Source organism: Gorilla gorilla, chromosome 3, assembly GCF_029281585.2.
Source record: "Gorilla gorilla gorilla isolate KB3781 chromosome 3, NHGRI_mGorGor1-v2.1_pri, whole genome shotgun sequence".
NCBI classification, from domain to species: domain Eukaryota; kingdom Metazoa; phylum Chordata; class Mammalia; order Primates; family Hominidae; genus Gorilla; species Gorilla gorilla.
In genome coordinates, this window is record NC_073227.2 from 205,472,622 (window position 1) to 205,496,032 (window position 23,411).

Genomic DNA, 23,411 nt, shown 5'->3' on the forward strand with positions numbered 1-23,411 from the left:
AAAACTGTGAATTGCAGATAAATTACCTTCCAGATACATTTAAATTATGAAAATCTAAGAGTATTTTTTACTCCATCATTTTTTTTAAAGAGCATTTTCTAGAAAAATTTATGCAAGGACATTAAGACCTAAAAGGGTAGACTGACTTTTAAAAGTATTTTATAAATTTAAACTCATGCTGGGACCCTTAGGTGTGTTTGGCCCTGGGTTGCAGCATCTAGATGGCATCAGCCTCTGCAATTCAGCAAAGCAAGAATCATGCACAGATTTCGAAGCATATGGACTCGAGCACATACTGCATTTTCAAAGCTTCTTTCCATATGGAAAATGGGAAAAGAAGTGATCCTATATTTCCCTTAATCAGCACGTCCTCTGAGCACTGCCTTTGCAGTACAGGAGAAGTAACGTGACCTCGAGAAGGCACAGCTCCTCCTCCTCAGAGTGCAGTGGGAAGTTCCTTTAAGACTGTGTCAGCCTGCAGTATGCAAGCCGGAAAAGACCTCTCAGTCCCCTGGTGCAGACACTGGAGACGTAACAGTATAGAGAACAAGTTCAATAAGAGGAGGCACGTGGGAAAAGGGTAGACATCAAAGTGGATAACTGAGCCATGCTGGCTTGAGGAGGAGGAGCGTGGCAGAAACGGCAGGACCTGAATTACCTGAGCTGTTTGTGTCACCCAGTCACCTTTGACTTCATTTTTGAGCTCCACAGACCTCAAAAGGTGTGTTTTGCCCCTTCAGGAACACAGAAAAGACAAGGGGACAAGAGAGAGGAGATGTCAATGTGGTCAGTATTTGTGAAAAGTCAAATAACAGAAACTCAAAGAGCCAGCATACTGGAACTGGAACCTAAGAAAACCTATTTGCATAGAGCAACAAAATTGCTGCTTTCTGACTCCAATCACATCACTAGCAGACTACCTTGAAAACCAACGCCTTCCCAAAAACCAGTTGCCTGAAAATAACTTGTTCTGAAAGGTTGATTTGAAGGGCACTATCTTTTCCCCTGGATGAGAATAAATGATTTCCTCCCACACTCCACATCCACAGGCTGGCCCTCAGGGTCTGCTTCTTGCTGCCACTTTTCCTTTGAGGATTTCCTTTAAGCTGTCCCCTCTGCCAGGGAGCTCTCCATAAAGGTTACCAGCTATTCTTGGTGTTATTATTAATTATTATGGAGACATCCAATTTAACTCTTTATGTTCAAATCTGGTCAAGCTCCAGCACACAACTATAAACTTATGCACTACAGTTTCCGCTAGTTTGATTCTATTCCTGGGATAAATCATCCCAATTACCAGTGAATTCCAACTGGAAAAAGAGCCAAAACTGCTACCACTCTAAGTACAGGAATACCTCCAAAGCAAGAATCCATGTCTCCTCTGCAAGCTGCAGAACTGTCTTCAAATATTTTTGGAAGATACCTACTGCCTCTTACCAGTTTCCGAATGGTAGCCAGAGGTTGGAGGGTCGGATCTGGCATCCATTGGATGGTCACTATTTCCCCTCTCTGCCAACCCCCTCCCAGGACCACAATGATTTCTTTTCTTTCCCTCTCCTTGTTAAAGCATAATATGGTAGTGGGAGCTCAGATTTGGCGTCAAGCACACCTGAATTGGAACCTCACCACTCACAACCTTTAACTTCTCCAGGCCATAGTTTCCTCATCACTAAACAAGAGATCTTAATAGCAACTTAGCAGAGCTACCGTGAGAAGAAATAGATAAAGGATAGTTTATGTTAGGAGGAAAAGTATGAGGTGAGATTTCCTTGGTCTCCCCTAAGACTTCCCCAAAGAAATTTCAAACAGTAGGGCCCGTGCTCCACCTAACTGCAGTGACTAAGTCAGTGTTCCACAAGGAGCAAGACGATGTCCAGGGTCCACCTTCTGTAATAGAAGCATATTCTCCACCCTGCACATTCTTGGCCAGATTAATCTCCCCAAATGGCTCCTGACCTTGCAGAAAATCCTTCCATGGTTCCACAACGCCCATTGAATAAAATCTGGACTCCTGGCCACCATAATTCATCCCCATCCCACCTTTCTAACCTCTTGTTCCCACTGATTCCCTCCACCTTCTTCTTCTAATCTCTTATCCCACTGATTCCTTTCTTCTTCCTCCCCTCCCCTCCCCTCCCCCTTCCCTCCCTCTCCCCTCTCCCTCCCCTCCCCCTCCCTTCCTTCTTCTTCTTCTTCTTTTTTTTTTTGTAGAGAAAGGAGTCTCCCCATATTGCCCAGGCTGGTCTCAAACTCCTGGCCGCAAGTGATCCTCCCATCTCAGCCTCCCAAAGCGCTGGGATTACAGGCATGAGCCACCGCACTCAGCCTCCTTCCAGCTTCTGATGCAACCAAAGCTTACAGCTTCAGGTGCTTGGCAATGGGCTTATCTCTGTATAAAGTCCTGTGAGGAGGAGTCCCATCTCACTCATCCCAAAATATCGAGCACAGTAGCTTGCACATAACGACATATAGCAATCACTCATTGATAAGAAAGTGGATGAATCCCTCCTGGAAAACTCACTGAGGGCAAGGGCTGAGGAGGATAAGGCGGATGATATTAACTATACGTTGTGATGGATAAACTTATGAACAAATGATAAGCAAAGGAAATAAAATGACTACAAAAAGTATGCAACCTAAAAAAAAATTTTACTATTTACATGCCATTTTCCGGGTGAATCCGGCTAAGGATGTTAATACACTTTTGAATTATGTTGGTTCAACTTTTCATTCCAAAAACCTTACCCCGAGCCAACCACATGAAAATCGCTGTGTGCCAAGCATTATCTAAAGCTCTGTGGAGTATACAAAGATGATGAAGACATGATCTCTGGCCTCAAAGGACTTACCCTGCAAAGACGAAGGCGGGCACATCAGCGTTAAAGCAAGCTTTCAAGCAAGACGTGGTGTCCCGGAGGTGAGACTCGAAGCCTGCCAGGAAGAGCACACCGGAGTGGGTGCCTGCCCTGCGGCCGCACACCCACCATCACTGATCACACTGATCACGGGCGTCTGACACATTGGGTCTGAGTTCCCTCTCTGCATCAGACTCACCCCCATTAGTTCATTCGTCTCACAAAAATGTGACTCTGCACTTCAAATACATGAATTTTTTTCAAAGGCCTATGGGGAAGTTTTAATATTTTATGTAAAAACCCAGAAGAGAGGGCTCTGGAAGGCTTCCTAGAAGAGGGGGCATCTGAACTGGGCCTGGAAGCCGAGGGATCCTCAGGTGGAAGGGAAGAAAGAACATTCCCAACAAAAGGAACAACGACAAGGGCAAGACAGGGGTGACGACCGCATGTTTGAGCCATTGGTGATACAAAGAAGCTGCGCCACAGGGAACGTGAGAGCCGCGGTGGAGAAACTGCTGGAAGGTTTCCCTGAAGCTGCTAGTTCAGGGTCAGCCATGTGTCCTTGCACCTTAGCGAGGGTCCCTGCCTACTGAGCGGAGGAAACCCCTCAGTCCAGCCAGGGCACACACCCGGCTGACGCGCTTTCCTGCGGCCCGGTCGGCCTTCCCTACCGGGAAACGGGGTGCCTGAGCCCAGGGGCACCAATGTCCTGCAGGCGCCTCTGTGTCTGGACAGGAAATAACAATTGGAGGACCAAGTCAATCACTGGAACTGAATTCAGCCAACACGTACTGAGGGCACCGAGTCTACGCGAGTCATGTGGCTCGGCCCTCCACAACATATAACCGGTTCAAAAAAGGCAGTCAGTGATAATACAGTGGAGACGGTTTGAGTTCTCTCTCTGCATCAGACTCAAACCACATCAGAAATAAACCACAGGAATATCTAGGCCTTTGAATAACACCTTCCAATTTATCGCCCCAGGGAAGTGAAGAGTCCGGCAAACATCCAATCAATGCCATCAAGGCAGCCGGTCACCCCAGCTGTGAGGGCCTCGGCACCTGATGGCCACATCTCCCCAATCACTCTAGCTGCGTCGGATGAAGAGTGTGAGGTGGTTTGGTTAAAACATGATACAGGTGGAATAATGCCTCCCAAGTATCCCACACGCTAGCCTCTACGACCTGTGAATAGACTGTGTTATGTGACAAATGGGAATTAAGGAGGCAGGTGATTTAAAGGTTGTCTGTTGACCTTGACAGAGGGGAATTTTCCTGGATCATCCATGTGGTCCCAATGCAGGGAAGAAGCCTCAATATGGCACGGGCAGCTCTGGGGCTCCTTCCACTTCCTGAGTCCCACTGGCTAAGGTTTGCACCTGAGGTGTTCGCCCAGCCCTTCTGTGGCCTGGTGTGGCGTCACTCGGAGGACCTGGGGACACTCTGGGCGGATAGGAAGCCCTGTCCTAACTTCTACCCTATGAAGGCATTGTTTCTGGGGGGTCTTGCCATTATCCTTGATTCTCTAGCTTGGGTTTCTTACCTGAATTTGAGCCAACTGTCTTTAATTCCTCCTCACTTGAGGATTATAAACTTATTATAATCACTCTCTTTACAAACCGATTCAAAACAAACAAAAGAGAGTACAAAAAATATTTTTGTACCTTTTCATCATTTCCTCTTAGAAACTTATATAAAAGCACCTCAAAGACAGGCCTGGCTATTATCAAAGGCACAACCCAGTCCTTCCCACAATGGACCACAGACTACAAATGCACGCGCCTCAGAGCTCCTCTCCAACGCTGCAGGTGCACAGCTGCGACACGCCTTGCTGCTAACAGTCATTAGCTATCATTTTCTGAAATGCACAGGGGAAAATGTTCCAAATCCTCAATAACCTTCCAAAAAAAAAGAAAAAAGCTGGCTGTATCCTCGGAACAAAACCCTTCCTTACTGGGAAACAGGAACACATGCACTGAGTGAGATATTTGTGGCCACCAGGAACTGGCTCTGACACTCCCTCCTTCATCTGTTTGTTCCAGCCACCCTGGAGAGTGGTCCATGCACCAGGAACGGAAGAAACTGTCAACCCTTCATGTCTTTGCTCTTGCTGTTCTTTCAACCAAAAATGCCCTGCTCACCCACTGGCCACCAGATGACATTGCCTCCCTCCTTCCGGCCAGTCAGAAGTCAGTGGTGAGGCACGCCCCAGTTTCTCTGGTCAAAGACATAATTCTTAGTTCATGATGGGTAGAGCTCCAGTAAATTAAAAAGAATAAAAAGAAGATACTGCTTCTTCCTCTTCTCTCCCTTAGCCTTTGGCTTGCTGTGCTTCCATGAAGCCCATCTTTCGTTCTTTCCATGACCAGGAATGGTTATCTACCTGCTTGTCTCTCTAACCAAATGATAAGCTCTTTGAGAGCATGGATCCGAAATTTTCAACTTTACATCTTCGCAGCATAGGGCTTCACACACAGCTGTTCAAAATTGTCTGCTGAAGGAATGACTTCCTCTGAGGGTTTTATTTAAGATATTTGTTTGTAGAAGAGAGTCTTCAATTTAATTTCATCATTATCATGTTTGTTTTCACAGTACTTAAAACTAATTTTAAGGATCTTTAAAATCGTTGCCCCAAGCCTAAAGAGAATAAAAATTTTTGCAACTCCTCTTACCACTCTGCTTCACAACACATATATTATTTCTCTGTTTCTCACATATATTATGCATCTTCTTCCAATTATTTACAACTCAGTTATAATCCACACATGACCTTGCCAGGCTATATTATTCAATAAAGTTCAACTTTTCAAAAGGATTGAGCAAAACGAAAAATTTCCGCAGGACATAAAACTAAACCAACAATGAATTTGCTTCCATACAGTTGTGATATTTCACTGAATTTCTTTATCTACTATGGCTCTTGTAAGAACAAATGAATGGCTTCTCATGCTGTCAACAGTTCACAATAAATACACAAATGCTTTTATTCATTTTACTTAACAGATCTGTTATTACGGCAATATTTTTTTTCATCCACTCAGTAATACTATTGAACCATAATTGAATGGATTATATTTAAATTCTTAAGTCCCCAAATGTTACTCTGAGGCTGTTTTTACTAATCTTTATCCTGAAATACCACAGAAGTGAAGAACTCTAAGGCTTTTTTCATGAGTCCCAAGCAGACAGGGCAGCCGCAACGAGTCCCAAGCAGAGAGGCTACCACAAGGGCAGCCGCGAGGATAAATTCACTACCATATTCAAGCACTGCTATTTCTCCTCTCACAAGACATTTCTGGATTCAAAATACAACAGAAAAAAAATAATTATTTACTGCACAGTTCAACAAAACATACTAAGTACTTAACCTGGCCACAATACACTGAGCAGATTACTTGATTTCTCCAGCTGAAAAAATGAAGGGAAGGGGCAGGCAATCGTTGCTACAGAAACTCCCAATTCCAGCATGGTGCGAGATTCTATCTGATTCTCACTTACCCATGTGCTCTGATTTACTTCACTCCAGCATAAGTTAATTCCTCAAAGTGTGCTTCATCAGCTTCACAGCATCTCAAAATTCTAAAACAGAACTTTTTGCCACATGCTACATATACTGTAATGGGGAGAAGCTTAGTTTTTCAGACTTACTAGTGTGTCATTTTCAAAACCACAAAATGAATGACTCGAACCTACAGCTCAACAACAACAAAATCAAAAATGAAGAAAGCCCTTGAATAGACATTCCTCCTAAGAAGATATACAAATGGCTAGGAGCACATGAAAAGATGCTCAGCATCATTAATTACCAGGGAAATGCAAATCAAAACCATCGTGAGCTACCATTTCATACCTATTAGGGTGGCCCTATCAAAAAAAAAAGGATAATAATAACAAATGTTGGTAAAAGGTGTGGAAAAGCTGGAACCGGTGTGCATTGCTGATGGGGATGCAAAATGGTACAGCTATGGAAAACAATTTGGTGGTTCTTCAAATGTTAAACATAGGATTACCGTATGACCCAGCCATTCTACAGAATTGAAATAACTGAAAGCAGGGACTCAAACAGATACTTTTATACCAGTGATCACAGCAGCCTTATTCACAATAGCCAAACTAATAAGAATCCCAGTATCTACCAACAGATGAATGGACGAACACAATCTAGGAATATTACTCAGTCTTACAGAGGAATGAAGCTCTGATGCATGCTACAACATGGGTGGATCTGGAAAACATTCTGCTAAGCAAAGTAAGCCAGACACAAAAAGACAAAGACTGTATGATTCCACTTACATGAGACATCTCGAGTGGTCAGATTCACAGACAGAAAGTAGAATGCTGGCTGCCAGGGGCTGCGGGAAGCAGAGTTATTGTTTAATGGGTATAGAGATTCTGATCCAGATACTGAAAAAGTTCTGGAAATGGATGGTGGTGATGCTTAGGCAACCTTGTGAATGTAATTAACGTCACCAAATTATACACTTTAAGATGATTATAATGGTAAATTTTGTTTTGTAAATTTTACCACAGTTTTAAAAAGAATGCTTCAACATGCATTTATGAATTCCCTACTTGCTGCCACTGTTTCCTTCGGTGCTTTTATGGATGATAATTATTCCTTAATTTCAGGCCACTTAAAGTATTCACTATAGCCAAACACACACACACACACACACGCATGCACGCACACACACACGCACGCACGCACACACACGCACGCACGCACACACGCACGCACACACACACACACACGCGAAGAGAGAAAAGGAGCCATTTTCAAAATGAAGTAAGGACCAGTTTTCCCTTCAAGGCAATGTCTTCTCAAGCCCTGTGAGGAGAAGGTACTAAATGATATCTAAAGTAGGACCTACGTAGAGAAAGAGCTACATAAAATCCCTTTTAGATCGACGTGGGGAAGCAAACAAAGGAACTTACAAATATACTCTACTAGGCTGTTATTTTAAATAAGCAACAGTAACTCTAGAGCACTAATGGGAAGCCTTAAAAAAACCTTTTTATTTTGAAATTATTTCAAATCCACATAAAAATTTCAAAAATAGTGCCAAGAGTTCCTGGATATCTTTCATCAGCTTCCTTCACTTTACCGTGGGGGGCAGGAGTACTGATTCTGCAGCTCTGCTGGTTACAGTGCCTCCCCACAAGGGAAGGGGAAGTAGAGAGGGGAGATAATTATCAGGATTTAACCCCATCAGTTTTCCTTAATGACACCAGACCATAGTTCCATGTTCCAAACTAAATGTGGGAGAATTGTGGAAAAACAGAACAACAAAACAATACGTTGTTCTATGCCTATTTTACAATCTATTAAGAGTCTGTTTTAAAAAAAAATAAAATAAAATGTATACACTTGGCAAAAAAATCTGTCACATTAGCACTGCGGCTTCCCCTACAATCTGAAACAACCCCACAGATAAGTAAAATCGTTTCTGGAACTGTCATCTTACTTGCCTAATTGCGTTTTCTCTATCTGGATGAATTAGGCTCCTAACTCTAAGGAATGCAGACCATCTATCTACCTGGCTACCTCAAATCCAAGATAATTACTTTTCTTTCGTTTTATACCTCCCTCTACATATCGTTAGCACTGAATAAACACCTGCTAAATAAATGACTGAATGGATGAATGATCAAAATAGTCAACGGTTTCAGCTGAGCACTCTCCTCTACCCGCCCCACCCCCAACCCCCATCTCCCAAACTGTGACGACTTTCAAGAAAAAAAAAATCGCAATGCATTAAAAGCACCTGTAAGTTAAGTAAATCCTCTCCTGTAACATTTTCAATTCACCCTGACTTCACCAATCGTCAGGATGACCACACCCAAAAGTGGAAAAAACGGGTCATCTACATTCCCTACAGGGGCCTTCCTCGCAGGCTTCCCAAGTTTCCACCCGCCTACAATGGAGAGAAGAAAGAGGAGCAGCAGTCCTGCCCCACATCCCCAGGTGTCCAGCCTCCGTCTGCCTTCTAGGGCCTTACCTTCAAATGTCAGCTAAACAGTGTGTATGAGTTAAGTTTTCCCATATGAACAAAAATCCCAGCATCCCAAGAAAGAGCCAATAGAGATTTACCTTCAGGACTATTATTTTAAAGTGAGATTACACTTTGCTGTTCTTCTGTCAGTTGCAAATCCCCAAACCTACTAGAATTCACTTAAAACTAATCTACAGTGTTTTCATTGGAAGAAAGCAATCAGGAAAGCTCTGAGCCACTGAGCAGCTGGGAATTTCACTGCTGAAGGTTTGGTTTAGTCTTTATTTTTCTAGCTGCTGGCCCTGCTAACATGATTCCATGAAGGTCGCATTTAATCTTGCAGAGAAAAGCTACCTAAGCAGTTCTTAGGTAGTCTTCAGTAAAAATAAATTGCCTTGGCTCTCCGGATAAGTCTGTTGCTTCAACCCAACAATTACAGTCAAAGAGAACAAATGAAGGCAACTGTAAAATACTATACTTGATTTCAAAAGAATTTCATTGCCTAGATGTTGTAGGCTGTGTCTCTTAATAACAAAGTTATTGTTAACAAAGAACCCATGGAAAAAGTAGCAGCTTCCAAATGTTTATCTCCAGGTCATCACCAAATAGAGCTTATTTATCCCTACAAGAAGGTATTAGGATCATCACTGGAACTTAAACATCCAAAGAAGGAACTGATAAGATTTTTTAAAGGTCTGGATACAAAGGAGAAAAACCAAACAATTTTTCACCTTCTGGGTGGAACCCCTAATACAAAGTAACAAATCCTAATGCAAAGTGACAAATCCTAATGTTTATGTCTTCAATTCATATACCATTAGGTTTCTAGTACAAACTAGATCTGTGCCACCCTTCCTGAGCTGGAATTCAGCCTTTCAAGCTAACCTTTGCTTTACAGCTGAAAATCAAATAAACTAATATTTATCTAGGTCTTAAAGGTGTCAAACACCGGTGAGGAATGCAAATAAATCGGGCTGGATCCTGGCTCTCAAATAACTTACCACATAGGTGATACAAATGGAAAAATTCAAATAATCTAAGATTTTCATAACAGTTCAAGAGTCTAGAAAACATTCATCTCATCAAGATGCAGATAGCTAACTACCCTAGGAATGGGATGTAGAGTATGCTGCTTCTATAGAAATTCAGAGCATTTCATTGTTTTAGGCTGAAGAGATCAGGTATGGTTTGTGGGGAGAGGCACAAGGAGATTCATACAGTTATGACCAAAACAACCACTCCAACTCTACTTTCCTTCAGTCCTTTCAGGACTGTACTACAACTTTCCCCTGTATTGTCTTCACACCTTGATTTCCTTATGCTGCACCAACCAAGATGGTAGCCACCAGCCCCAACCAAGATGGTAGCCACCAGCCACATGGGTCTACCATGCACTTGGAGTGTGGCTGGGCTGAATTAAGACGTGCTATAGGTGCAAAGGACACATTGGATTTTAAATACTCAGTATGAAAAATGGATACAAAATATCTCATTAGTATTTTTACATTAACGACATACTGAAATATTTTAGATAAAATTAGTTAAATGAGATATATTATTACAATTAATTTTACCTACTTCTTTTTACTTTTCTAAGTGGCTACTAGAAAATTAAAACTATACATGTGGCTCACATTATATTTGTATTGGGCAATATCGTGTATATATATATATATATTTTTTTTTTTTGATGGGCTGTGGTACGGCATTCAGCCTCTGAACTCATAATGGTCATGCCCAATCCTACTTCCGTAGCAATCCAAAAACGTCTCCATGTTCATAAAGAGAGTGAAACTATTCTAATATTTTTTCAGATAAAAATTGGACATCTGAGGTCTTCAGTTTGAAAAGTCAGAGGTCACACTCTGATTAAGTTCTACTGTCATTCTCCAACAGGGGTCTTGTAAAGGCAGGTGTGAGGGGAAAATAAAACTTCTCAGGCTTCTTTCCAGACTCCTATAAAATGCCTTCACCTCCTAATATACAGAAATGAATATAATATAAAGGGAAAAAATGTATAGGACACGAAGATAGGGAATGCATATGATACGAAGATAGGGACCGTTTATGACATGAAGATAGGGACCGTATAGGACATGAAGATAGGGAATGTATTGGACATGAAGATAGAGAATGTACAGGATATGAATACAGTGACCATTTAGGACATGATGATAGGGAATGTATAGGATATGAAGATATGAAGATAGGGAATGTACAGGACATGAAGATGGGGACTATATAGGATATGAAGATGGGGACTGTTAAGAAATGAAGATAGGGAATGTATAGGATATGAAGATGGAGACTGTTTAGGACATGAAGATAAGGAATGTATAGGGTATGAAGATGGGGACCATAAAAGGTCTGAAGATAGGACCATATATGACATGAAGGTAGGGAATGTATAGGATAGGGAATGTATGGGATATGAATATAGGAGCCATATAGGATATGAAAATAGCGACTGTATAGCATATGAAGATAGGGAATGTACAGGACATGAAGATAGGGACTATACAGGACATGAAGACAGGGAATGTTCACTCTCACTTCCCCTACAAACATTTTATACTTCACTTACTATGAGAATTAGATCTGTAGCCATTTGTGTACATTAAATGCTCTTTTCCAAAAGGATAATAAAACCTCTAATCTCCTCAAGAGGACCAAATAATTTCACCTTGGTTCCCAAGGTGCTGGGAAGACGTATCTCCCTAGGCATGTGTATTTCAAAAAGCATGAAAAACAGACCTTGGAGACATCCCCAGGTTACAAGTGTCTCACATTCTGAAAGGTTAGGATAAGACCCCTGGAACCTTTTCATCCCATGTCAGGGGAGCTAAGGTGTTTGTTTGTTTGGTTTTCCTTTTTCTTCTTTTTTTTTTTTCTCTCTCTCTCTCCTTTTGGGACGGGAGAGAGACAGCTGCTCTGTCCCTGTCAACAAAGTGTAGCCCACATGTACATTCCATTAGTTTTCAGTGTCACCTAAGGGTCAAGGTTTAGGGGCCTGACACAATAGTGTCACTTAGGCTGTTGCCCCAGTTGTAAATATCAACAAGGAACTCTTTTCTCCTACCCAGGGGTTTTGTGTTTCTGCAGTATTCATATGCATAAAGAATGTTAACTGTGAAGTGAAATCATATCTCAAGCCCTTCACAGTTACTGACAAAACATTATGTCCCAACCTCACCAAAAAGCCACCAATCTAAGTGTCTCCAAGTAGCCACAGCTGTCTGAGGACAAAGGCTTCCAAGAGCCTGGCCAGGAAAGCCCTGGCTCTAGAGCCTGCTCCACACATGGAGGCAGAAAGGCTCGAGAATGGCCCCGTCCATGCACAGCCTCCTCCTCAGCAGCACCCAGTGTGTTTTTCCTAACCTTACGTGGACCAGAGGTGAGGGCAGAGATTACATATTAGCACTCTCTTGAGAATATTTTTCTGGTTAAAAGGGTAATTGGTAATTGTGCTTGCTGTTTTAAATTTGGAAAATACAAAAATGTTTCAAGAAGGAAAAAAAAAGCCAAACACCCACAATTCCACCATCAAAAAGATATGTTTTCTTCCAGGTTTTTAAAAATACCCCAATATACACGTATGTTTTAAAAATAAAATTAGAAGCACAATTTCATATCCTTTTTTCCCCACCCAATCAGCATGGATCATAAATATTTTCCCATCACCAAACGCTGCTCCAAAACACGAGCTTTATAAGCTACCTATAGTCTGTCTGGATGTGCCATAATTCGTTCAAATGTGTCTCTATTGTTGGATATTTAGCTTGTTTCCAAGTTTTTACATAACAAAAGCTAATTCAATAAACATCCGTGTACATACATCTTTGTTCCCATCTCTGGTTACTTCACGTAAGTAGGTTCCAAGAAGCAGAATTACTGGAACAGAGAGCTTAACATTTTTAAGACTTTAAGTATATAGCACCAAGGTAAATTCCAGAAAGTTTATTTCAATATAGAACCCTGACTACAGTCACTGTGGAGTACTCAGTGCCCCACTCAGTGACCCACACTACCCACTTATGGAATTCATAGTTCAGTTTTAACTTGTCCCATCTGGTTGTTTTTTGTTTTTTTTTTTTTTTTTTGAGATGAAGTCTCACTCTTGTCACCCAAGCTGGAGTGCAATGGTGCGATCTCGGCTCACTGCAACCTCCGCCGCCTGGGTTCAAGCGATTCTCCTGCCTCAGCCTCCCGAGTAGCTGGGACTACAGGTGCCCGCCACCATGCCCAGATAATTTTTGTATTTTTAGTAGAGACGGGGTTTCACCATGTTGGCCAGGCTGGTCTTGAACTCCTGACCTCAGGCAATCCACCCGCCTCGGCCTCCCAAAGTCCTGGGATTACAGGCGTGAGCCACCACGCACAGCCAATCCCATCTGTTCTTTAGGAAAACACATTATCAGCCCATTCTATTTCCCTGATTCCATATTTACCTCCCACAATCTCAATAGCACAATTACATTGATTTATCATTACAAATTACAAATATGAATGCACTAAATTATTACATGTGCCCTGAAAATACATACATCTATTATGTATTATTTCAAGAGTTTAAAAATAAAATAAAACAGTACCAAGAAAGATCAGTACGGGGAAGAAGGGCCTAAGAGAGCTATTACCGTATTTCCGTGGTTGCCTCCAAAGGCAATTTTAGATTGAGTTTGGGGCCTCACATAGTATCAGTTCCCCCATCCCCAAACAATGCATCAACATCAGCACACTTATACATTCTGAGAAATGCACCATTAAGCAATTTTGTCATTGTGCGAACATCACAGAGCGTACTTACACAAACCTACATGGTATAACCTCCTACACACCCAGGTTTATGGTATGGCCTATGGCTTCCAGGCTGCAAACATGTACTGCAGGTTACTGTACTGAGGACTGTAGGCAACTGTAGCACAATGGCAAGTATCTGTGTATCTAAACATAGCAAAAGGTAAAAGTATGATATTATCATCTTATGGGGCCACAGTCATGTGTATGGCCCATTGATGACCTAAACGTTGTGGTGCAGCAATATCACTGTACCACCCTAAGGTGACTTCAGCCATGTCCAAGTGACAACTACTCACAACTTCATGTTTCCTGGTGGTATAATGTCAGCAGCTGCCTAGCAGTTTTCCCATCAGCCTTTCTCATCCCCAGGATAAAAGGATCTGATCCCACAGTCAGCAGTGGAGGGTCCTCCAGTCTTTCAACTGGTCCTTGAGTTATCACTAATTGCCTAACCAACTTCAACTCCCTCTGACCTCTAAAACTCTTTCAGTGACATTTGTGCAAAGACAGAAAATCTCCCTGCCTGATTGTCTCTTCACTCTCTCCCATTCAAGAATCCAGGAGGCACTAGTCACCTATTTTCCTTCTCATCACCGCATCCCCCAACTCTCACTTTCCACCAGCCTCCCATTCCTATCCTATCACCCGACACACCCATCATATCTAGGTGTTAAGACACTCTCTTATCACCACTGTAATTTTTCTCATCTTCTCCAATAGATCTAGGGTAAAAAGGACAAAAGAATTCTTTCAAAAATAACATGGTAGATATTACTTGAAATAAAGCAATTTGTATGCAGTTCCTCCTCATCTGAAAGGTCAATCTCATGAAATGGGAAAATTGGTAGGATTCTAAGCTTAGGGGGCCAGGACAGCGTATTCTGTCTACAGAGTACTTCTTTGGATCTTCCCAAAATCTGACATTCGTAAGAACAATTAAAATGTACACTCAATAAGAACAAATTAAAGTGTATGCTCATCTCTCCTTTGATGGCATTAGGTGTGCGAGTATCAAATGCCTTCAGCAGATAGCAACAGAGTGTTAAGTATGCCCAAATGAAATTATTTATGAAAATTACACAGCAAGTAGTTAATTCTCAAAAATCGTCATTTAATGAAAACAGGACAGGCTTTTATCACACAAAATCCTAAATTAAGGTATTTTGCTGAACTAAATTAGTCTTGCCTTTGGGATAAAAATACTTAGAATCCATCATCAGAAGGAACCTCACACACCTGCTTCTCATCTGCAGACATTCTTTGTCAACTCTGCTCTTTCTTGCTTATCAGAAGGGAATACTAAACTGATAAAGGAGCTATAAACCAAAATAGAAACAAAACAAAACCAAATGCCTAATTCTCCATGGCCTTCCTGGACAAAGAGACAAATACATAAAATAAAATAAAGTCCTTCTTGCCTCTTCAAAATGGAAAACTCGGCTGGGCGCGGTGGCTCACACCTGTAATCCCAATACTTTGGGAGGCCGAGGCGGGCAGATCACCTGAGGTCAGGAGTTCAAGACCAGCCGGCCAACATGGCGAAACCTCATCTCTACTAAAAATACAAAAATTAGCCGGGCGTGGTGGCATGTGCCTGTAATCCCAGCTACTCGGGAGGCTGAGGCAGGAGAATCACTTTAACCCAGGAGGCGGAGGTTGCAGTGAGCCGAGATCACACCACTACCCTCCAGCCCAGGAGACAAGATCGAGACTCTTTCTCAAAAAAGAAAAAAAAAAAGGAAAATTCAGTGTATCACAAACTTAACATGAGACCCATTTCTGTATGGCAAGCAAGGGCAAGTGGGCAGAGCCAACAGAGTGACCACAGGCCCCTGTCCGAAGTGCTTTTTAAAGTGTGGAAAGAGGTTTCATCTGAGCCAAGGAAAAGATCAACTATTTGGCCCTGAGAAGAGATCCTCGATTCAGTGGCTTTCCATTTCTGCTCTGGCCACACACCTGAGGGAGGCTGGGGAGCAGGGATCCAATGGTGAATAAGAGGCTCACTATCAAGGCAGGAAGGGGAAGGAAGGGAAAGGGGGCCACAGATAGTCTCAAATCTAAAAGGTCCCGTGTAATTTCTAAAAGTCCCCTCCCCAGGTGATTTTCATAACACACACAGGTTCTGTCTCCTGAGGATGACAGAATTATCCAGCCACATTTTGCAGTGAAAACTTCCCAAGGGGGAAGTGATTGGAGAACTAAAAGGCCACTCTAGGCATCTGAGTTCATGCACCTTCCACCGCAGAGCCTTGTGCACAGCTGGCTGTCAACAAATATTTAATAAACAAATGAAATAATAACACAATGTGTGCATTTAAGAAAACCATTGCATGTGTTACTACATTTAACAAAATCAATTATTCATTTAAAATAATTGCATGGGGTCCCTGGATCCCCAAGCCGACCAAGTTATTGATGGAGGGTCCCGGCCAGTGCCTCAGAAAGCCTAACGGGATGGTGAGTTTCTCTCATACGGAGCTGGCCAGCCTGTCCAACACACCACGGGTCTCTACCTTTGGCTATAATGAGATCAACGAGATTTGATGATACCAGTTTTCTCAAGGCAATCAGGAGTTCTGACTGGAAGTCATATGTGTTTCTGAGGAATAAAAATGGGCACTAGGGCCGGGTGCAGTGGCTCACGCCTATAATCCCAGCACTTTGGGATGCTGAGGAGGGAGGATCATTTGAGGCCAAGGGTTTGAGACCAGTCTGGGCAACATAGCGAGACCCCGTCTCTACACAAAAATGTATGTCGGGCTTTGGGGTGGCACATGCCTGTTGTCCCAGCTACTCAGGAGACTGAGGCAGGAGGATCACTTGTGCCCAGGAGTTTGAGCCTGCAGTGAGCTATGATCGAGCCACCGCACTCCAGCCTGGTGGACAGAGTGAGACTTTGACTCTAATAAAAGAAAAAGGATACATGAAGTCTACTTAAATAAACACAATTGGTTTCAGAGACAGTTTGTCATAAGATGGAGCTTCTGAGGGGGAAAATTATTTTTAGGGGATCTTTGAAGGTCAATGCCAAGACTTCAGGCCTGCTGCTTGCTCTGAATCCAACGAGCCTCAGACGGAGTCCCAGGGACAAAGGGGACCTGTGAGCTGCGTTTCCTGCTTGTGTGTTTTCCTTGGTACTCTATAAAAAATACCGTCTTCATGTTCAAATCTGGACCCTACATGTTATTCATCATTCTTTGTTCTTTGTTGATAAATTAAAGTTTGGTGGAACTTCCTCACCCACTTTTCCATCAGTCACTCCCACCACCAGAGCCACTCCTCAATTCAGCACACTGTGTGTGCATGAAGCTGGCATCCTGCACCGACCACTGATTACACTCAGGCCAAACACAGGGGGCCAACGGGGCAGGCAGAGACGGAAGGTCCTGACCTCCTACCCCTGTGCAGAAAGGAACATCATGTCTCATACAGATGAAAAGAAGAACTAATTTTTACTAATAATAACTGACATTTCACCGCAGTTTCGTTTATTTGCATGTATTATGTATTGTAATATATGTTATAAATATATGCTATCAGTTAATATTTACTTTCATGTATGTTGTCACATATACAGTGTTGGGCACACAGTAAGCATTCAATAAATGCACATGAGCCAAGATGGTAAAGCAGGCCAGCGCAGTGGCTCATGCCTGTAATCCCAGAACTTCAGAAGGCTGAGGTGGGCAGATCACCTGAGGTCAGGAGTTCGAGACAAGCCTGGCCAGCATGCTGAAACCCCGTCTCTACTAAAAATACAAAAATTAGCCAGGCATGGTAGCGCACGCCTGCGCACACCTGTAGTCCCAACTACTCGGGAAGTTGAAGCACAGGAATTGCTTGAACCTGGAAGCAGAGGTTGCGGCGAGCTGAAATTGTGCCACTGTACACGTCTGGGTGACAGAGCAAGACTCTGCCTCAAAAAAAAGAAAAAAAAGGTGGTAAAAGCAAAATACTACAATCAGCCCAGTGCACACCTGCAATGACAGATAATGAAGAAGCTGACACGAGAGTGAAGAAGATTCAGACTAAAGCACAGAGAGGCTTGGGAAGATTTTCTTATCTGACATAAAGAGGGAAAATACATTGGTCCAATCACTGTTATTTCCATATCATTTGGTCTCCATGGATACCACCTAACTTTCCTTCTGACAGGAAAAAATTCACTGACAATATCGGATTCCACTGTGAAATTTTTTTGATACTTTATATAAAACAGTTATTCCATGTTTAATCTTTTATCATTATTTATATATGCTCAGAAGTAAAATCCCTCCTTGCTGGAAATTCTATGAGAAAGACAGTGTCTAATCCAGTCATGATTATCTGGCCCTTTTACACTAAGAATAAGCTGATATAATTTTGAAAGTTAATGCCTTACACATTTGTAGACTGCCATAATTTATGCAATGTTCTTTCATATACAGTATCTCAATTGTTCACGAAAGCAACACTTACGAGATATAGTTAACAATTATTATTATCCTCCTTACAGCTAACCCCAAAAAGTAATAACTGTATTTTTTGTTGTTAATGGTCAGCTCACTCACCAGAACACAACCTAGTGTAAAGACGCTGTCTTTCTCGCTGTCAGTTGAGTACACAGAGGCTAGCACTGTGTCTGGCTTATAATAGATGTTCTAAGGATATTTATTGAGTGTGTACATAAATTCTCTTGTCTGCATTAAGCCCTTTTTGGTATAAGGCAGATAAGGGAACTATAACCCAGATACTCCATTTAGATAGAGTACAGTGGTTTTTCACTATCAAAAGGATATTATGTGAAAATGCTCTAAAAACAAGTTTTGTACGAGACGATGTTAAGAATTAAAATATAACATCGTTGGTAACATGAGAAAATTGATGCACATCAAATGTGGAGCATCCAAAGTTTCTATTTTTCCAGTAAGTTTAAACATCTTTTGCTCTGGTGCACTATTTGCCTAATAAAGTGTTTCAGAAAGTGGGATAAAAGTGGCACCATTGTTCATAAGGCTGTCAGAACTTCATGGCACGCATGTGTTTGCCATAATTTGCTTCCAGTTTGACTACAAATCCTTACTTTTGATTATGCTGACATTTTTACAGGTAAGTAAATCTGAAATAACTGGAACTTTCTCTAACAAAAAAATGACAACTCACTGAGAATGAAATATGTAAATGTTTAATTTTAACAAGCAGTTACAAATCGTAACAGACAAGAACTCTTGGATCTAAGAGACCAAAATGTAATTTCTTACACAACAGACAAAGTTACAAGTTATAATCGTTCACTAATTACAGTGAAATTCCGGACTTTGACACATCAATCAATAGATGTTCCAACGTTACCCCTAGAGATCCCAGTTCAAGTCTTAAATATTTCATCTGCTGAAGTTTCCTCAGAAAAGGCTCCTTTTCCCAGGATTTTTTAGGTTTCTATTTTTGCCCCTTCTCCCACTAAAAGAAGAATAAAAAAGTTGGGGAAATCAGAGAATCTTGAATCTGCGTGCGTGGTGAAGTTAAACAGAGTCACCCTCTGGGCCTGGTAGGGATAACTGCATCTGCCTGGCATCAAGACTATCCACCGCCTAACCCCAGACCCCGTTGTGCACCTGCCCTTAAGCACCAAAAACTGAACTGCTCAAAGAGAACCTGCAGTCGATATGAAAACTAGTAAATGACTGCAGGCTTGACAGCAGTCTCGGTGATTCCTGAAAATCCACAACAGGAAATCTAACTATCCTCCATACCTCCTGGCCATTCATCAAAAGCAGACCGAGTCACAGCCATAAGGAGGCCGGTGGCTGAAGACAAATGCCAGCACCACTTTTCCTCATTTAGAACAACTGAGTTTTTTCCTTCCATAACCAAGGACAAGGAGCAACCGGAGGGAGGAGGTTGAAGAGGGAGGGGGCGGGCAATATGTCCCCAAGTTTCAGACAGTAGCGGGTTAGAAACGAGCGAAAGCCACCTCGCTCTTCTGAGCTACCTCGGCTGCCAGTCCCATGGATCACATCCGCAGCCGAGCGCCAAGGGTCCGGCCTACACAGACTGACCCGGGCGTTTCACCTGGTGCCCGACCACGGCCCTGGCGCCCTGCCCAGGCTGCCCGCCTCCTTCCCCTCCCCCGCTTCTTAGGGAACAAGGAGGAGAGGGTGGCAAACGCACCCAGACCGGGGACCAAGGGGAGACGCCGGCGCGTGCTGGGAGGGGCATGAGTTACACCCGCGACCCTTGGAACTTGGAACGGCTTCCCCAGCCCCGGCGGACGCCGGCCCCCAGGCCGTGCCGCTGGGAGCAGGCGGGCGCCGCGATTGGCCGCGGCCGGCTTCACTCGGTGGGCGAGCCCTACCGGCGAGGCGGAAAGGAAGTGGCGGCCGCCGCGGCTTTGCACCAACCATGTTCGGCCAGCGGGCGAATGTCACCCGGCGCCCGGAGCCGGGTCGGAGGGCACGGGGCGGGCACTCGCGTCCCCACCCCGCCGCGGCCCGCGCCCCGGGACCCCGAGGGGACGCCGGCCCCCACTGCGCCGCTCGGTCCCCGGAGGCTCCCCGCCCCCACCTCGCCCGCTCCGTAGCCGAGGCGGGTCAGGCCCAGCGCGCGAGGCCGGCCGGGGGCGCCTGCGGGGACCCGGGGGCGCACGGCGCTAGGCCGCGGCCCGGGCGGCTGACCCCTCGGCACGGTGCCTTCCTGAGACGCGCCGCCCGAGCCCCTGGCGCGCTGGGACAAGTGCAGTGACAAAGCCCCAGGGCCCGACCGGGCGCTGGCCGGCGGGAAGGAGGACGCGGCGTCCCTTCTGAGCGGCGGCGGCGGCGGCGGCCCAGCCCCCAGGAAGCAGGGCGCGTCGGCCAGGCCCGGCGCCCGGCCCGGCTCCGAGCCCGCCCTGCCGCCCCGGCCGCTGGCACCCGACGCCCGCGACCCGACCCCGAGCCCGGCAGGCAGGCGAGCCCCTGGACCGCCGCGGGGCGCCCCAGCAAGTTTCCTCTGGCCGTGGCTGGAGGCGCTCCTCCCGGCCGGGGAGCGGGCGCGGGCAGCCGGGCGGGCGGCGGTGCCGCTTATTTACGCTGGAGGCAGCCTGGAGAGGCGCCGCCGCGGGCACCGAGAAGGACCCGCTCCCCTCCTTCGGATCCGGTGGCGGCGGTGGCTGCACACACACACACGCGCACACACAAACACGCACATACACACAATTTTGTTTTAAATGAGGCCCGACTCCAGCTGACCTGCACCCCCACACACAACACCTGGGGCGCAGAAGCACACACAGCAGGTCTGTGTCCATGGAGCCACCTCTCCGCATCTGCAAATCCAAAAGTGAAATTAAACCTCCACCAACCTCCTCCTCCTCCTCCCTCTCTACCTCCTCCTCCTCCTCCTCCTCGCAGCCTCAGCAGCCCCAGTAGCAGCAGCAACAGCAGCAGAACCTGCTTCCCCTAAAATCAGATGATCCATAATTGCGCCGACTGTTCCTCCAAAAATCAGTATTAATATTTATGAACCCCGGCATTTTCCGTCTGCAAAACATCGTGTCAAGGCATCAGGACACGCATACACACACGGCCCCCCACAGTCCCCAGAAACATGCCCTCGAGAGAAACACACACAGTCACAACTATTATTTGAAAAATGTTACCTCTCAGTGTGCTTTTTTCACGCTACCAATACAATTCCGCAAGGTATAAGTGTTGCTAGGGTGTGTGAAATGGAAATGAAAGCCCGTCAGTTGAATAATCGCAGGAGCAAAACTAAAAGTTACTCCCCGGCTTGCCTGAGAACAGTCCAGATCGAAAGCAAAACAAGGAGAGGAAACTGCGAAGAGCCGCGGCTGGAAATCCCCCCACCCCCCGCCCTCCTCCGGCCGCGCTCCCTCCCTCGCCTCCCCTCTCCGCCCTCCTCCCTCCGCCCTTCCTCCCCAGTGTTTGTTTCAAGCTTGTGCAACCGGGAGGTGGAGGCGGAGGGAGGGCGCGAGCGGCCCGGCCGGGAGGTGCGGAAGTTCGCCGCAGCAGCTCATTGGCGGGCAGCGCCGCTTTCATCATTTCTCGGAAAAGTCAATTTCATTTTCGCTTCCCCAGGTCGCGGCGGCGGGAGCAACAAGCAGCGGCTCGTGAGTCCGTGGCTCGCACCCAGGGGCGCCCGCACGTGCGGCGAGAACGTCCGAGTCGGGGTCCGGGGCGGGGGGCGCAGGCCCGCGGCGGTAGGGGAGGGGAGCGGGCACCCGAGTCTCCATCCTCAGGGTGGCCTGAAGGTTCCAGGAGGGCGTCCGGCGAAGGCACGGGGCTGCGACCATCCAGTTAGCAGGGCTGGTGTGACCGTTTAGAGTAAATGAAAATTCGTTTTGTGACACTGACCACCTCCAAGGAATGAAAGGAGCAGTCAGCCGAAACGACAGCATTACTTGCGTCCTTACCTAATTGGAACCTTATCCGTGGCTGAGGGTGCCACCATTGGAGGAGCCGCCGCCCCCTCTGACACCACCTGGCGCTCCGCTCCATTTAGGAGCTAGAACGAAAAGGAGGCCCATCCCCCAGTAAGTCACAGCCCACGCCAAGATGAGTTCTGGAGCCTGTGCGACCGAAGGTTCTTCACCGCAGGGCGAGGTGGACAAGGGTGTGAGTTACTTCGACTTCAAGACGTCTCAGTGGCGACTGATTCTGGAGAGAGGCTTTATGCTGGAGCACTTCCAGCAAAGTTCGGCTGGGGCCTCCTTAACTCACTGGCTGGTCACCCTTGGCCTCGGTTTTCAACCAAAGCCTAAGGCCTCAGTTTTCAACGCTGTAAATGGAAGTAAATGAGAGAAGAAGGTACAGCCCGTGTGACAAGTGCAGCAAGCAATGCAACTTCCTTGGGACCTACCCTTTGTGGTCCCTTGCTTTAAAAGTATAGATTCACATTTAGTTAGACCTGTTTCTTCCTCGCATGCAATTTCACCAGTCTTTTCCCAGACTTCTGTACTCAATAGAGGAAGTTCCTTCCTGGGAGACCATAGCTGTTTGTATGTAAAGAGTTGCCAAAAAACAAAAACAAAACAAAAAACTCCAACAGCTCTCTGTCACAGAAGTATTGAATTATATAGACTGGAAAAATGGAAGTATCCAAGAAAACGTGTGTGGTAAGGAATTGGCTAAGGTGCAGGATTCTGTTTTGTGGCTCTGGTCTCAGAAATAGACCTCACATACACATTATTCCTTATCCCCTCTATTATAATACTCACTTTTTTTTTTAAGAGACAGGGTAGGCCGGGCGCGGTGGCTCATGCCTGTAATCCCAGCATGTTGGGAGGCCAAGGCAGGAGGATCACCTGAGGTCGGGAGTTTGTGACGAGCCCGACCAACATGGAGAAACCCCATCTCTACTAAAAATACAAAATTAGCCAGGTGTGGTGGCGCATGCCTCTAATCCCAGCTACTTGGGAGGCTGAGGCAGGAGAATTGCTTGAACCCAGGAGGCGCAGGTTGTGGTGAGCCGAGACTGTGCCATTGCACTCCAGCCTGGGCAACAAGAGCGAAACTCTGTCTCAAAAAAAAAAAAAAAAAAACAGAGAGGGTCTTGCTCTGTCACTCAGGTTGTGCTCTCATAGCTTACTGTAACCTTGAACTCCTGGCCTTAAGCGATCCTCCTGCTTCAACCTCCCAAGTAGCTGGGACTACAGGCCTGTGACAGTGCCTGGCCCAGGCACTGACTTTCTTATGTCATATAGCAATGACCACTAAGGGAAAGTCTATACAAACTATAGAATAGTTGTCATTCTTTACCCAACCCGGGGACACAAGTTAAAAACCTAG

At 45.1% G+C, this 23,411-nt stretch overlaps 1 protein-coding gene across 12 annotated transcripts in view; it reads right to left on the reverse strand.

Moving 5' to 3' along the window:
• The window catches only part of IRF2 (interferon regulatory factor 2), an 86,805-nt gene extending 65,314 nt beyond the window's left edge, over positions 1 to 21,491 (reverse strand). For 2 of the 12 annotated variants that reach the window (XM_055384886.2, XM_004040681.5), the window contains exon 1: positions 21,263 to 21,491. The gene's annotated coding sequence lies outside the window, so the exon portion shown is untranslated. Of the gene's footprint in view, positions 1 to 658; positions 774 to 2,849; positions 2,932 to 20,873; positions 20,962 to 21,262 lie in introns of those variants that run through there. The other 10 variants (XM_019025872.4, XM_063705665.1, XM_063705671.1 and 7 more) reach the window with 8 other exon arrangements.
• Positions 21,492 to 23,411: the final 1,920 nt, after the last annotated feature.